The following is a 5,103-nucleotide window of genomic DNA, read 5'->3' on the forward strand; positions in this document are numbered from 1 at the left end:
TGACTGATGTTAAAAAAAAGTACGGCATAAAAGTAAATGAATAGCTTTTCTTTTCTGTCCCATGTTTATCTCAAGAGTTTTAGTAGTTGAGCACTTGGAGATCTAGATTTAAGGAGCAAATGCGCCAATGTTTTGGAGAACAGACTGTGCTTTTCCACCTCCCTTTTCTCACCCCGCTCACCTTATCCAAGATGTAATAGCTGAGATTAGGTCAATGAGTAGAGTTCTTACTAATTTTAAAGGGATGTAAGAGGATTTCTGGTAAAAGGAGATAGAAAATACATTCCTGAGTTTGTAAGTCCACACCACACTGAGTGTGTAAGTCCACAGCAGGATCCGTTTGACAGAGGAAAATTTCAGGTCACTCAAATCGATCTATCCCTATTGCTACTGGCCACCACCATAAAGCACTCTTCACACTTCAGTGCTAAGAGTTACTGCATTCCTAACAAAGCTGAGTCATAACAGATATTAAAACGGAGGCCCTTTCCCCACACCCCTATATCCCAGAATATCAAGGCTGAAAATCCCACAATATCTGCTTTATAGTGGGTTATCTGAGTGCACACTGCCATATATTCCAGTTCAAAGCAAATAATGTGGGATTTTATTCAGCTCTGTGGAAGGGGCCTTAAAGTATCCCAATTCTTTCAGGTTGCCAAGAAAATTCCATGACAGGGTGTAGTTTCAGGTTAGTCACAAGCCACTTGAGCATCCAGAACAGCTTTTATCAATCCAGTAGGGTTATTTCTGAGGGTCCTGCACACAGCTGTATAAAATTCACATTGAATTGCATTATGTGGCAGTGTGGACTCAGATCACCGAGTTCAAAGCAGATATTATGGATTATCTGCCTTGATATTCTGGGTTATATAGCTGCGTAGAAGGGCCCTGAGTCAACACGGGTAGAATTTGGCTTCACTGGACCCTTCCACACTGCCCCTGTATCCCAGAATCTGATCCTAGATTATCTGTTCATCTCAGGTTATCTGATAGTGGGAACTCATATTAATTAGATGATCCCTCGTAGCCCAAGGATGATGCCCCCCCCCCAAGTGTAGTGTCTTGGTGATGGGTACGTAGGTGACTGTGGAGTCCTATTGTTGACCTGCATGTTCTTCTACAGTGAGGACATCTGTTTCCAGCTGGAAGGCGGTCCCGGTCAGGGTTGGCTTGATGTTCCTTCCTTTTGGCACATTTCTCCCTTTTGCCCTCTATTCGTGCCTCTTCAAATTGCACAGCACTGCTGGTCACACCAGACCTCCAGCTAGAGCACTCAAGGGCCAGGGCTTCTCAGTTCTCGGTGTCTATGCCAGTTTTTAAGGTTGGCTTTGAACCTATCTTTAAATCTCTTTTCCTGCCCATCAACATTATGTTTCCCATTCTTGGGTTAGGAGTATAGCAACTGCTTTGGGAGACGGTGATTGGGCATTCGGACAATGTGGCCAGTCCAGCGGAGTTGATGGCGTACAAGCATCGCTTCAATGCTGGTGGTCTTTGCTTCTTCCAGCACGCTGACATTTGTCCGCCTGTCTTCCCAAGATATTTCGGAGGCAACGCTGATGAAATCGTTCCAGGAGTTGAGTGTGACATCTGTAGACAGTCCACGTTTCACAGGCATAGAGAAGGGTTGGGAAGCCTATAGCTTTATAAAAAAGCACCTTGATATCCCTACAGATGTCCCGATCCTCAAATACTCTCTGCTTCATTCGGAGAAATGCTGCACTCGCAGAGCTCAGGTGGTGTTGTATTTCAGTGTCAATGGTCAGGTTTGTGGAGAGGTGACTGCCAAGGTAGCGGAAATGGTCTACATTTTCTAGTGTTACACCACTAAGCTGTATTTCTAGCCTTGCAGAGGGGTTGGCTGATGCCTGCTGGAAGAACGCTTTTTTCCTCCATGTTCAATGAGAGGTTGAGCTGCTCATATGCTTCTACAAAGGTGTTTAGACTGGTTTGTAGGTCTTCTTTTTTATAATATTTTATTCAGATTTTAATATGTGATAGATATGGTAGTTAAAAGGAATAAAAAAGAAAAAACCCATATGGAATGAAATTAGAATATGTGGGAAAAGGGGCGTGAGGAGGGAAAAGGAGGAAAGAAGGAAGGAAAATTGAGGAGGAATTTAAAAAAAACTACCATACGGGGTATCAGGGCAAGGAACAAGTGAGGGGGATAGGAAAAGGGGGTAAGGAATATGGGGTAAGAATTTATTTTGGTCTTCCGCTCTTTTCTCATCACGTTTACTTCAGTTTTTATTGTCTTATTACTCTTGTATCCTAGGCTCCTCTGAATTTCATTTCACGGGAACTCCTGTTTGTTTTTAATCCTTTGCCATTTTTCTGTATTCTTCATTTGTCTTCCAGTCTGTTATTTTTGTTGGTTTTCCTGTTTTCCCTATGTTTTGTAGGTCTTCTTCTGAATTAGCAGAATTCAGCATATTGGAGTTCTAGAACAGATGTTCTTGTGACCTTGGTTTTGGCTTTCGGTCTGCTGAGGTTAAATAGTTTAAAGCAGAAAACCTGGGTTCAAATCCTGGGATATAGGATCTGTCTGAAAGGGTCCTGAGGCCCCTTCCACACAGCTGAGTAAAATCCCACATCATCTGCTTTGACCTGGAATATATGGCAATGTGGACTCAGATAACCCAGTTCAATGCTGATATTATGGGATTTCCTGCCTTGATATTCTGGGTTATATGGCTGTGTGGAAGGGTTCTGAGTATAACCATTGAATCCCGAGAGTCAGAAGAGTATAATTAAACAGCATAACGAAAGTCCCAAAAACTTGTGAGGTAATGAAAGAGATTTAAAATAGTCTTTCCTTTGTTTAAGGGGATACATTTCTTCCAGCAGCTCATGAAGCAAGAGCAAGCTTTAAACTGTGTCTCTGTCTTGTTTCTCTCTTCCAACTGTCTCTGCACCTGGTAGTAAAGGTAAAGGTTTTCCCCTGACATTAAGTCCAGTCGTGACCGACTCTGGGGGTTGGTGCTCATCTCCATTTCTAAGCTGAAGAGCTGGCGTTGTCCATAGATACCTCCAAGGTCATGTGGCCGGCATGACTGCATGGAGCGCCGTTACCTTCCCGCCGGAGCTGTACCTATTGATCTACTCACATTGGCATGTTTTCGAACTGCTAGGTTGGCAGGAGCTGGGCTAACAGCGGGCGCTCATGCCACTCCCGGGATTTGAACCTGGGACCTTTTGGCCCACAAGTTCAGCAGCTCAGCGCTTTAACGCACTGTGCCACCAGGGGCACCTGGTAAGCCTGAACAAAATTGCAACAGTATCCAAAACTCCCAGGCTTAACAGTTCTAGACATGGCTCGACCAATCAGCTTCATGCATCTTACAGTAGTCTCTCACTTATCGAACATTCGCTTATCCAACGTAGTCAGTCTTTTAATAGTCAATGTTTTTGTAGTCAATGTTTTCAATACATTGTGATGTTTTGGTACTAAATTCGTGAATACAGTATACAGTGAATACAGGCTTCTGACAGGAGCAAACTACAGGGCGCGTTCTACGCCTGTTTAAGGAGCTCCATTGGCTGCTGTTTGTTTTCTGTGCCCAGTTCAAGGTGCAGGTGCTGACCTACAAAGCCCTGAACGGTTTGGGACCCACCTACCTTAGAGACCGCATCTCCCCCTATGAACCTGCACGATCTCTTCGCTCTTCGGGGGAGGCCCTCCTCTCGCTTCCACCACCTTCGCAGTTGTGGCTGGTGGGGACGAGAGAGAGGGCCTTCTCCGCTGTGGAACTCACTCCCTAGGGAGATTAGACAGGCCCCCACCCTCCTTGCCTTCCGGAAAGGCCTTAAAACCTGGCTTTTGCAGAGGGCCTTCGACGATTAACTTTTGGGGTTGATTTGTCTGCCCATTTAATTAGAGAGTGTTTTCCCATTATTATTGTTACCTTGCTGAGGACTTCTGCCACGAAGCTACCTTCTCCATGTAGCCCTCTATTTCGGCCTAGAATTGTTTAGCTCCTTGTTTTAACATGTGATGTATGTATTGATTGTATGACTGCTTTCCATGTTGATTTTACAATGTGTAATTTGTCACTGTTTTTATTATTGCTGTGAGCCACCCCGAGTCCCTTTGGGGAGATGGGTCGGGATATAAGAATAAATTTATTATCATTATTATTATTATTATTATTGACACAACGATGTTGTATGACACAGCAAACAAGATAGACATGCTGGATTTCGTTTCACAAAACCACAAGTCGAACACTTCCCAAGTGTCTAGGACTGTGTGATGTATTTTCAGATGATGCGTGCAGATCCCAGCAGGGTGGCCTTTTGCAGTTGGCAGATCGTAATTTTGTCAATGTCTATTGTTTCCAAATGCCGGCTGAGATCTTTTGGCACGGCACCCAATGTGCCCATCACCACCGGGACCACCTGCACTGGTTTCTGCCAGAGTCTTTGAAGTTCAATCTTGAGGTCCTGATAGCGGCTGAGTTTTTCCTGTTGTTTTTCATCAATGCGACTGTCACCTGGGATGGCGACATCAATTATTATTATTATTATTATTATTATTATTACTACGTAGCATTACTGTGTATTGAACTACTTTTTCTGTCAAATTTGTTGTTAAACATGTTTTGGTGCTTAATTTGTAAAATCATAACCTAATAAGGAAGGCTTTTCCTTAATCCTTCCTTATTATCCAACATATTCGCTTATCCAACGATCTGCCGGCCCGTTTATGTTGGATAAGTGAGACTCTGCTGTATTTTGCAGTTGACACATACACTTTAAGGGCATTTCCAGACAGGCCCTATATCCCAGAATCTGATCCCAGGTTTTCTGCTTTAAACCGGATTATATGAGTCCGCACTGCCAAATCATCTGAGATAAACAGAAAACCTGGGATCAGATCCTGGGATATAGGGCCTGTCTGGAAGGGCCCTAAATGATTTCTTACATATTCTAACAAAACTTAATGAGACTGCTTCCCTGAACAGCGGGCGAGGGGAGCGCAGGCGCCGCTCGGACCTTGGAGCCCTGCAATGCGCGCTCCCGCACGGGACGCCGTCGCCTGCCTCTCCCTCCTGTGGCCCTTCTAGGGAAAAGACCACTCCAGTCTCGTTGCTCTGC

Source organism: Anolis carolinensis, chromosome 1, assembly GCF_035594765.1.
Source record: "Anolis carolinensis isolate JA03-04 chromosome 1, rAnoCar3.1.pri, whole genome shotgun sequence".
Classification (NCBI taxonomy): domain Eukaryota; kingdom Metazoa; phylum Chordata; class Lepidosauria; order Squamata; family Dactyloidae; genus Anolis; species Anolis carolinensis.